General features: G+C 40.3%; 1 protein-coding gene across 4 annotated transcripts in view; it reads left to right on the top strand.

Annotated features, from left to right (window-relative positions):
- Positions 1-12,483, top strand: part of FILIP1 (filamin A interacting protein 1) — a 313,619-nt gene that overhangs the window by 102,321 nt on the left and 198,815 nt on the right. The window lies entirely within an intron of this gene.

Here is a 12,483-nt window from a genome sequence, read left to right as displayed (position 1 = left end):
CTACAGGGGATTTTCCCAACCCAGGGATCCAACCTCATCTCCTGCTTGGCAGGTGGATTCTTAACCACTGAGCTACATGGGAAGCCCCCCCACTACCCCATGACTTTGGGGTTAATTTTCCTATGCTTGTCTCTTCTACTCCTCAGTTATCTTCTTCGACTTCTAGTTCCTGCCAAACACCTAGGCTGGGTATTTTGAAAACCTTCCATCATCTGGCACGTACTTAACTTTTCCAGTCTCAGCTCCCACTACTCAACAACAAATGTCCCTCTGCTTCAGATAGGTCAGATTTTGGGCCCTTCTCCAAACACCTACATACGTGCATTTCAGTGCCCCGCCTCTGCCCATTTTGTGCCCTCCTGCATGGAACACTTTTCCTCCCCTTTCCTGAAGAGACTTTGTCCACTATTTAAAACTCACAACAGTGGCTTCCCCTTTCACGGTGATTTCCTGGGCCATACCTTTTAGAAGTGATTCCCTCTTAGTTTGGATCTTTTGGTGCTCTATTAGAATGAGGGTTTTTTGAAATGGGGTTTGGGTTTCCCAGGTGGCCCAGAGGGTAAAGAACCCACCTGCAATGCAGGAGACGCAGGTTCAATCCCTGGGTCGGGAAGATCCCCTGGAAAAGGACATGGCAACTCACTCTGATATTCTTGCCTGGAAAATCCCCATGGACAGAGGAGTCCGGCAGGCTACAGTACATAGGGTCGCAAAGAGTCAGACAGGACTGAAGTATCTGAGCACGCACGCATGCACAGAATGGGGTTTACCTCTTTAAATTCAGAACAATTTTATGAAAGCGACCAGGTACAAGGCATTATCCTAAACACCCTTTGGCTCTGAAGCTGTTCCATGCCATGCATCTTATGGATGTTCTACGAATAGTTTTGGCTCTGGATTTCTAATGATGAGCACGAGAGAACATATAGATTAGTATAAAATTAAGACAAACAACTATAAATGCAGTTAATAGCTTTTTATCTCAAAAATTTCTCAAGAAAGGCCTTCATAGTTTAACGAGCACAGAAAAATTACAAGTGATTGTAACTATGCTCATATACTTGATTGTGAAGATAATGTACACCTCAAGAAGGAAATATGGAGGGGGACATATACAGACTGTGTGTGTGTATGTATATATATATATATATATATACATACACACATGTATGTAAATATACATGCATCTCCTGTGTATATACCTAGACTTCAAAATACTGTAACTCGTATATGTTTATCATCTTTTGGTACCAGATTCCATTTATAGTTACTTTTGGCACTGTTCATTTAAATCACAGTTCCTTCCATTTATGGATCATCATGAATTAAAATCTGGCCTTGAACATAAAATGTTTAAATATCATGCTTATCTTTTTAAAAATTTCCCTCGATATTTTAAAGAGAGACATTTCTCAGTTTTATTTTAAATCACTTATGAGACCTATAGCCTTACTGTGTGGGATAAAGTGTGAATCCTGATTTTGAACCAGTTTTTTTCTGTGTTCACCAAAAGAAAAGCATTCTCTTTATATATATATTATTATATATTCTCTTTATGTATTCCTTGAGATAACCAAGGAAGTTAAAATTACTCTTTTAAATGGGTGTTCAGCAAGAACCACTATGGGATTTTCCCAATGAAATTTATGAAGTATTTAATATATTCATTTAACAATGCTTTCTCAGTGGTTATGATTTTTACTTATTCTTTTAAATTATTTATTTATTTGGCTGCACTGAGTCTTAGTTGTGGCATGCGAGATCTTTAGTTGTGGCATGTGGGATCTAGTTCCCTGATCAGGGGTTGAACTCGAGCCCCCTGCATTGGAAATGCAGAGTCTGAGCCACTGGACCCCAGGGAAGTCCCTTAGTTATTCTTTAGAAGTGAAACTTTGTGATAAAATATACATTCTAAACTAATGCTAATTATCTTTTTTGAAAGATGAGCATTTCTTCACAAAACAAGTGCCCTAAGAAACAGGATTTTATAGAGCTTGTTTAATCAACATTTTCACTTATTTGTCTCCTAACATGTAAGTTTTTAAAAAGCAGCATCATGGGAAGTGAATGGTAAGCTTAGGTTGAGATCTATTAATATTTCAGCAAAAAGTTTAAAATTGGTAACACCTTATTAGAAAAATAACATTTAAAAACCTGCAACATACATTTGTTTATAAATTAATTATTTTAAGATATACAGCAATAGAATAAAAGCTAAGCTAATAAAATACATTTTGTTTCCTTAAAAAAAATATATGTTTTGTTTCCTTATACTGTGTCTGAGTTGAAGAGCTAACAGAAAGGTTACGTCATGGATGTGGAGGCGACAGGAAAGGCTAATTGCATACAAAGTCAGATGGCCTGGATTCAGATTTCAGCTCACCATGACCCTGGGCAAATTACCCACTGTGTCTCAGTTTTCTCATCTGTAAAATGGGAATAATAGTGCTATCTTCCTCAGACTTATTTGGAAAATTAAATGAGTTAATAAAACTTATAGTTTCCCAATACTTTCCAATAAATTTAAGTTATTCTTTCTCTATTACTATGCTTTAAATATAGTCATCATTTATTTTATTCTTTGTTGCACATGAAGTTCTTAGATGCACACCATAGATTCATAGATCAAATTCATAGAACATAGGAAAGGTGGAAGAATATATTGTTCAAATGTGGAATCCTGTTAGTGACATATTTTGCGGCTGGGTATTCTAAGAAGACATAATTTGAGCTCCAGCCAATAGTTTAGTATGGAATTTATATTTCATTCCCTCCCTTATCACTCAGCAGTGTGCTGTCTTATAGAATTATTACTAAGGAGGCCAAGAAATCACGCACAGCATAGATGGTTCCCTGGTTTCTATATTTGCAGTTGGAGATAAAGCGTGTTTATACATAGAGTTTGGGTGTCTCTTTTATAGCCAACTATGCTTGGTAATGTATGTAAGGGAGACTTCCTCCTTCAAGCAGGGATATATATTAAATTTATCACTCTCTATTTATTCCTTTAGATGTTTTGTTTTACTAACCTAGTAACAGATAAAAATGAAAAGACTGAAAAGGTCATTTTACACTATCTTCAGCCTCACCAAATACAAGTGAATTCCTGCTATTCATTGCCCTTAATCCTAGTCATTCTTCTTCAACATGACAAGACAGTGTATTCCAAGGCAAAAAAAAAGTGTTCCAGCATAAAGATGTATAAGTATGTTAGGGGCTGCTTATTATTCTGTGTATTTAACTTAACCAAAAATATAGGAAGCACTCTTATAAGCGGAGAAGTTTCTTAGTAACTTTAGTGCCAACAAACCTTATGCAGGGTACTTACAGTTTAGACCTATCCATTTTGCTTTATTTTTTGTGATTGAAAGGATGAGTTTCTAAAAGATAAAGCAAATTGAATTTCAGAATGATCATTCTCTAATGAAGACCTTGTTTTAGAAAGAAAAAAAAAAGGAAAGGAAGGAAAGGAAAGGAGGAAAATAATAAAAGAAATTTCTTGGCTTTATAGAATACATTATAAAGATTCTAGAGCAAAAATATGGGAACCTCAGGAAAATACGCTGGGTCATGTTCTTCTTTTTCCTTAAATGGTCAGTCCTACTTTCTAGCTATTCAGAGATGAGACAAGGCTGCAGGCAGAATACAGCTTTCCTCATGGTGGCAGCTAAGGCAGTGTAATTTCAAAGGCTAGGCAGCGAGTTGTGTAAGAACTTAGAATTAGGAAAGTCCAGCATGAATTGGGCAGCTCTAGTTGGCTTTTGACCAGCTGATTGCAGAACTTGAGAAACTCCCAGCAAAGAGATGAAGAAACACGATATTAACCAGCACTCTAGTCCCCGAGAGCTTTGTTTAAGCCACAGCAGCACTGAAAAGTCAAGAGAAGGTTGGTGTTGTGTTTCCTTTTTGGGAAATAGTGTCAACGTGCATAATATTGTGTGATTTATGTGTTCCCGAGGTCTGTGAAAGACAGACTTTAACAAGAATTTTTAAAGCTAATGCAGAATTTATCTCAAGTGGTCTGACTTTCATTGAGCCCTTAAGGTTCAGGGACTTTTCTGTTTTTGCTTAAATGCTGTCATCCGCCACCTTCACCAAAACATAGATGAGGACGGTTTTTGCTTCACTGGCCAAATTTTTGCTTTTTCAATAATTGTAATGGCAATCTTTCAGTCTTCCCAAGTTACTTTGAAGTAGTGAATTATCTGTTGCTTATCTTTGTAAGGAAAAGGTGAAAGAAAGCCATGAAATGGACATATTAGAGTTGGCCAAATGCATTCTTTGAAAAATGATTTGCTACAGATTTAAAGCCAAAAGACAATTTGATTGAAAACAGTAGACTACTGACATCACCAAGACAATCAAGTTACTGCCAACTTGCCTTGTTTATCTAAAAGATCTTTGCAAAATGAGGTTCCCCCCCTACCCTGACATACACATGAGTCATAGTCAATACAGTAATAGGGATAAATGAACTTTATTTTTCTTTATATCTCTTTAATATACTTATGTCTTCAGTAACTCATTTTAGGGCCTGCTTCTTTGATTGAGGCACCACAGCACAACAGGAAAGGAAGAGGCATTGCTGAGTTCATAATGCTATTTCAGTGTGGGAGCCTAAGTGCATGAGGAAATGACACCCCGGGCCTGTATTTGGAGCCTTGCAGTTACTGTGACGACAGCACACACTAATGGAAAACAAAGATGGTCTGCCTGCCAGTGCAAGCCAGGAAGACTTTTGCCAGCTCAGATTTTTCCTAATTATTCTATAAGGCTTGAAATGTGACACTGGAGTTATTCAGGGCTCTTTGTGTTTCATTAACTGTTTAGTGAGTGACACATGCTTCAAGGGCAGTCTGGAATTTGGATGAGGGCGTGGCCTTTACACACAAGCTTGACTTTCACATGCTGTCTTGACAGAGCTCATCTTCTGGTTTGGACACCACCAGGCCAGTTGCTCTGGTCCCAGTCTGCTGTTTGGCCCTCAAGGAAGCCAGCTGCTGTGGTAGAATTCACTCCTCGGGGGCCCCTCAACTTTGGTGACAAATCCCCACCTTCCATATTCTGTTCATTCCATAGATAGTTGCTCAGAATGCCAGGTGTTCCAACTAATGACTGGGACATCTGAATCCCAATTGTTTTATAGTGATATAAAAGACAATATAATGATAATAATAGGTACTTTTTAGTATAGATTATCTACATAACGTTTTATTATAGAGCTGTGCATAATTATTTAGTATACATAAGTGATGATAGTAATCGCAGACACTGGAGAACATCCTGTGCCAGGCATTTTGGATGATTTTATTTACTCCTCATAACAACCTGACGAGGCACTATTTTTATCTCTTGGTTTGAAAAATTAGGGTTATAGATGAGAAGTAACTTGGAGGTAGATTTGAGATTCAAACCTGAGCAATTTGCCTTTATTTAGTCCATATTTTCACCATTTTCTTGTAAAGGAGGAAGTTGTTCAAGGAGGACCTGAACTTCAGTGACTGTGAGGCTGAAGCCCTTTACCTAAGATTGGGACTTGAACCCAGCCCAAAAGGCAGAGTAGTGAAGCTCAGGTTCTTGATGTCTTATCACAGAAAGACTTCAGTGAGAGACAAAGTGATAGGTAAGAAGTAGACTTATTCAGAGAGAAATACACTCCACAGGCAGAGTGTGGGCCATTGCAGAGGGCAAGTATAAGGCCATGAAATGTGACATGGTTAGTTTTTATGGGCTGGGTAATTTCATAGGCTAAAGAGTGGGAGGATTATTCCAATTATTTTGGGGAAGGGGTGGAGATGTCCAGGAATTGGGCTACTGCCCACTTTTTTGGTCCTTTGATGCTGCCTTGGAACTGTCATGGCACCTCTGGGTATGTTATTTAGCTTTGCTTATTGAGGATCAAGGTCTGGTCGACATTGACTTGTCTGTCATCTTGGACTTGTTTGATTCTAATTGTTTTATGTTGTGTTCTTGGGCTATGCCATTCTTTCAAAAGTTGTGCCCTGCCCTCTTTCCTCCTGTGTCAAGAGGTTTTGCTGAGATGTGACCCTGCAGGGGGTCAGCTGCCCCTGCAGTCTGAAGTCACGAAGGACAAAGAACAAAGCAACTCAGGTTGAAAGTCCATTTGGGGCTCTTCTCATGAGTCCTGAAGTGCATCCAGAAGCTGTAGTGGCCAGTGGAACTGGGCAGCCCAGGAGGAGATAGGCCTGCGGTCTTTGGAACACAGAAACTCTTATTCCAGTGGCGATGGCACAATGCAGTGTTCAGCTTCTACACTGCTGAGATGATTCTCTGAAAGAGGAGGCCTTGGAGTGTTTGAATTTATGATCTATCATGTGTGCTATTGTAGCCAAATCCTTTGATGCTGTTGGAGGTTTCGGTATGTTGTTGCTCCTGTTGACAAGTTAGAACTCCACCTTCTATTGTCATGAAATGCTCTGCAGATCTCTGTCTTGGTCATGGGCATTCCGTTTGTTAAGTGGTGCAAGAGAGATTCCAGCTGCTGGTAGCAGTAGTTCTGGAAGAAGCCTTTGGTGGTGTGTGTAAGTTGGTTGGGGGAAACAGTGAGGAAGGGGACAGAAAGTCTCGTTCTGTATAAGATCTCTTGTGCATGCTAAGTCACTTCAGTCATGACCAGCTCTTGATGACCCTAAGGACTGTGGCCTGCCAGGCTCCTCTGTCCATGGAATTCTCTAGGCAAGACTACTAGAGTGGGTTGCCATGCCCTCCTCCAGGGAATCTTCTTGTTGCTGGGATATCTTGCAGTCAGTGGTTTGTTACAGTGGAACAATGGTATGAGATGTTTTATTGGTTATTCTGTTTAATTCCTTTATCTTTATTAAAACCAAAAGTTACCTGAAAGTAGTACAACACTGTAAATCAACTATACCCCCCAAAATAAAACCAAGAGTTAGAAATGATGCTAAAAATCTGACTGTCTGGATAGAATTGGAAATTTTGAGTTTATGTTTGCTTGTATGGGACTTAACTTTCGCATTGTCTGAAGTATTTGATGGAGAGGTCTTGATGGAGAGGATAATACTTCGCATTTTCTTATGCTAGTAGCCATAAATACTCCACTTTTTCAGTGTATCAAATATCCTCAGTTGAGCTCAGTTCAGAAGCTCAGTCGTGTCCGACTCTTTGTGACCCCATGAATTGCAGCACGCCAGGTGGTGGGATTGAATATCCCAGGAAGGTGAATGTTTCATGTGAAGTAAACATATAAGAGAATGCGCCCCTAGCGTCATGAAAGTTCTATGAATTACAAACAGCATCTTGTCACAACTATACTAACACACCCCAGCTCCTGCTCCTACTTTTTCAGTACTGGTGAGCACCCAGGACTTGTGCGCTATTGACTTGAGAGGCTAAACACCTGGAGCAAATACACTCTCTCCTCTGTGGCAGGAATCTAGTTAATCCAAAGTAGAGGCAGTGGTATATTTCATCAAGGTGTTCTTTTTCATTCACGTGATCTCTTCTGACTTTCTTACAACAAACCATGAATTTCTCTTTTGTCCTCCCTGTCTTTATGTAAAAAGGTGTAACAGTGTCAATGGAGGGAAAGAATTAGTGCTTATATCCTTTGGAGAAAAGGGCTTCACTGTTTGGCTTCTGGAAGTACTTTTTTTTTTTTTTTTCTCATTCAATTATTCTAAATTCCTCCTGGCTCCCAAACTGTGTGATAATTAAGACATTCTGTGAGGCTTCTAGCTCTCGGCACTGTCATACCTGGTCTGATTTTGAGCAGGAATGGGGGCTGTGAGTCTCAGATTGTCGATGATTAAACAGCTTTGGTCCTGGGGTCACCCATACCAACGACAGTGGAAACCGCTAGACTCTGAGCTCCCTCGGGGTCATCAGGCCATTGAGTCTGCGGTCCTGAGTGCTCTTTGTCCAGCAGAATCACTTGGGATGCTTTGAAAGTGCAGATGTGCAGGCAGAGCCCCAGAGGTTCTGATTCAAGCTAACCGGAGTGGATGCCCAAGTACAGACCTATTTTAGAAGCTTTTATGTGATTTTACTGTATATCCAGGGTTGAGAACCAGTTATCAAGCACAGTCTTTTCATTTTAAAGAAGATGGTATTAGGAAGGGGAAAGAGAGGTCACTTGGTGGAAGATACAGAGTCCTAGTCTATTAACTTTTCTATCACATGATCCTAATAAACAACAAAGTAGCTGATATTTAATGAGTGTGTTCTATACATTAGGCACTAACAAGGCAGATATGAGGTAGATATCCATATGTGCTACATTCTACAGATGAGGATGCTGAGGGAACCGCCAAAGGCCCTCCAACAAGCAGGTGGTGGACTTGTGATTAGAGTCCAGGCAACTGGACTCCTCAGCTTGTGCTCTTAATCTTTTCATCACTTTGCTGTTCTGGAGCCAACTCTGAGAATGTAAGGTGTTGAACGGCAGCTGCTTCCCTGTTTCAGCATCAGGGGTCTTGTGGCAGCTGGCCTTGGTGCTCTGAGTCCCACTAATTGGTCTGCTGCTTGACTAGAGATTGGGTCCTTGCATTCTTTATTTGCCCAATAAGTGGGCCAGTTGGAGGCAACCCCTTCTCTTAGGGGCTGTTCCAATGTATTCCGTGTTTCCCAGTGACTGTTCCTTTTATTTTGTCTTTCTTTTGCAGACCAATATAATATTTTCTGTCTTAACTTCGGACACGTAGTTTTTACCTTTACGTGGAAATCCTAACCGCAGACTTTACTCTCTTGTTCAGACCTTGACTTTCCCCCTAATGCTGTGAGTTTGGCTGTGTTCACTGTTTTCCCTGGGATTCCCCCAGTCTGGACTTTCATACCACCCCCTAACTTCTCATGACATCAACAACAGGAAGGGATTAATCACTTCACTTCTATAGCAGCAGGTGTGCTGGAAACAAGCTGGTCTTTCCCATGGAACTGACTGGCCGGAGGGTTGTTGTATTCCAAAGACCTCTTGAAGTCGACATTTTTAGGTCATATATATGGAATTAATTTTCTGATTGATTGTGTAAGTTTGAAATTCTATAGAGAAGGCTTTTTCATACCTTGGGGAAAATCTATATGCATTGTCTGTTAAATGAATTTTACCAAGTTGAAAATCACCAATGCAAATACTGTAGCACCTATTTCTCAGAGCAATAGCAAGTTAACACAAAGTGAAGATTTATTAAAAATAGTCCATGATAAATATTTACATGTAAATTTAAAACACTAATGTGATAAATAGATCCAAGTATGACTTGGGACTCTTTTTAGCACATGGCACAAAACAAGTGCTCAAGAAGGTAAATCTGTTAAATATCATGGAATTGAGGAATAAACATTACTGAACAGTTTTGATCAGTAATTGGATGGAGCATAATTTTTATAAAGACATGAGCATAACAATCTGTGATCAAGGCTGTTTATTTCTCTGCTTCTAAACCTTTAATGGCCACATATTGTTTTTATTACAAGTTAAAAATCAACAGACATCTTAAATGTTCATTAGAGCATCAGAGAATAATGAATCCTTAACTGAGTGGAAGCGAAGCTAGACTCTGTAGCTGCAATTAGCATGATATGTGTGTATTTCCAACAGCAGACTAGGACTCTTACTTTAAATGTAGTGGCATAAGACCTAACTATCAACGCAAGTCTAATAGTTCCTCATCTCTTCACTCATGTGCTGAAAAACTCATTAAAAAAAAAAAAACCAACCCAGAACCGGGCTCTTATTTGGTTTACTAGCTGGAAATGTTCTCATCCTCGGAAATCTATTTTGGAGTCAGCATTGCTCCCCTCCCCTACAAGTGGTAAAGCAACAGCTGCCATTTAATTAATGTTCTGCTGACAGCTCCAGCTGATGAATACCACTGAAGTTCTCTATCAGCATCAATACTCTCTGCATTACACCAAGAGGAAATATTGATTATAGTTGCCTGATTTTGCCTTATTTCACCATAACGTTCTTTCCTGCATTACTTACTCCAAATTCCAATGATGCTGTTATTTACATCACCATTCACATCTTCCAGGGAATAAGGTCCCAGTGGAACACATATGTTCCTGGTGATGTATTGCAATGGAATCTCCCCAAAATGAACACGTGAAATGTTGAACTCAAAAAGAGGCGAGGACTAGGGGGAAAACCAGATGAAAGTGACTTGTGGTTTCCCAGAAAGTGAAAAATTTTGTCCTTTTGAGAGAGAGATTAGAGGGGGGGAAAAGAGCTCTTGTTTTTCCACATAGTATGAATGTATGGTTAAAAATCCTACAATTTGATTTATATGTGGATTATTGTTCTGATTTCTGTTCTCAGATGTTTCATAGGAGTTGGACCTCAACAGTGCTATCATTACTATTGTGTGGCAGGGCTTCCCAGGTGGTGCTAGTGGTAAAGAACTCACCTGCTGGATGCAGGAGACATAAAAGATTCGAGTTCCATCCCTGAGTTGGAAAGATCCCCTGGAGGGGATGGCAACCCACTCCAGTATCCCTGCCTGGAGAATCCCATGGACAGAGGAGCCTGGCGGGCTTCTATGGTTCACAGGGTAGCAAAGAGTTGGACACGACTGAAGCAACTTTGCACTCATGTACTCATGTGCTTAGTAGCTCAGTCATGTCCAACTCTTTGCAACCCCACGGACTGCAGCCCTCCAGGCTTCTCCATTCATGGGATTCTCCAGGCAAAAATACGGGAGTGGGTTGCCATACCCTCCTCCAGGAGATCCTGCTCTTGCCTGGAGAATGCCATGGACAGAGGAACCTGGAGGGCTGCAGTCCATGGGGTTACAAAGAGTTGTGTAGCATGCATTGTGTGCAATTAAAAGGACTTGGGCTGCATGAAAGCAACTGATTTGGAAGTGAGAGGCACACAATCCGCTCATCCTGAAGAACATATCTTAGGCTCCATCAGACAGGGCCTATGCACGTAGCTAACTGAGAGCAGGTAGGACACAGGTTCCAAATGGTGTGGCATTAAATGACAAGGAGTTCAAGCTAACACCTGGCACCTGAGGATCTAACCTGAGGTTATAGGGTGTTCTGGTAGGCAGGTGGGGCAAGCCTTTCAGCAGAACCAGGGAAGAAAGCAGGGACGTGGGGTTCAGGGACAGAATCATCGTGGAGGAGGAGCAGTCTGAGAGACTCTAATGCAACGCTGGAAGAATTAAGATGATGCCGAATTCCAGAGTCCTGGGCTAGAGCTCGTTGGATCCCCCCTGCTTCACATTTAGTTTCTAGTGTTCACCCACTCACTAAATATTACCAAAATTTGCCTGTGTCAGGGACTGAGCTAGGGATTGGGTACAGTGGTGAAGAGCATATGATCTCTGCTCTCTATCTGGGTTCCAGGTAAAACCAATGGCAATTTCAATGCCAGATGACTAGGGAGTGAAGGGGATGGTGGGAGCACTCACCTGGTTTTGGGGGGTGAGTAATTGACTCAGAGATCATAGGTGGGGTGATAAAGTGACTCTTGTGTAAGGAAAGCGGACCCTAGGGGCTGAAAGCAAGATAGGGACTGACAAACAAGGTCTAAGGGAAAGCAGAGGAAATGAATGTGACTGAAAGGCTCAATAACTGATTTGTTTCAACAAGTCCACATAGCTTTACGAATGGTGGGGTGCTTATAAGTTGCTTTCTTTCCACATATGTGATAATTTTAATGTTTTTAAGAATAGTGTGATAAAGAGGATACAACATTTTCATCACACTTAAAACTGTTGTGGTCATAATATGCCAGCCAAATGTGCATCTTGTGAGCTAGAAAATTCTTGATACCCAACACCACCTACACCCTGAGCATTCTTTCAAAGCAGTGACCAATCTTAACGGGAATTCCCTGGCAGTCCAGTGGGTAGAACACTGCGCTCTCACTGCTGAGGGTGTGGGTTCAATCTCTGGTCTGAGAACTAAAATCCTATAAACTGCACGGTTGAAAAAAAAATAGCAGTGACTGATCTTAATAAGTCTAAAAGGGAGCAATGGATATTTCCTATAAAATTATTTGCTTTAGGGCTTTCACAAGTCTGTGCACTTTGAAAAATGCTTACATATATTCAGCACTTCACTTCAAGTGCCCAACTGCTGTTGGAGCAAGAATCTTGTGTGAATAGCCAGGAAATTTTTGAAGTACAAGTTGGGAGCATTGCCTTACCACATAATAAAATGAATTTTGAAACCACACTCATTAAAAACACTTTGGTAGTGGTGTCAGAATAAGTTCACATCAGATGAGGAGATCAAAGGAAAACAGTCAGAACTCCAGAAACCTGTATATAAAGAGTTTAGTGTTAGAAAGGAGAGACATTTCAAATCAGAAAAGAAAATGTGGATTTTTCAGTCAATGGGGTTGGAAAACTGGAAAAAAATGAAATCTCTATGTCACCCTTTATACCAAAATACACTTAAATTCACCAGAAATTTACAATTGAGAGTGAAACACTTGAAAAAATATAGGTAGATGAGGTAAGAAAGAACTTCCTAAACAGGGCAAAAAAAAGC

Source organism: Ovis aries, chromosome 8, assembly GCF_016772045.2.
Source record: "Ovis aries strain OAR_USU_Benz2616 breed Rambouillet chromosome 8, ARS-UI_Ramb_v3.0, whole genome shotgun sequence".
Classification (NCBI taxonomy): domain Eukaryota; kingdom Metazoa; phylum Chordata; class Mammalia; order Artiodactyla; family Bovidae; genus Ovis; species Ovis aries.
This window is presented reverse-complemented; position numbering and strand designations above follow the sequence as displayed.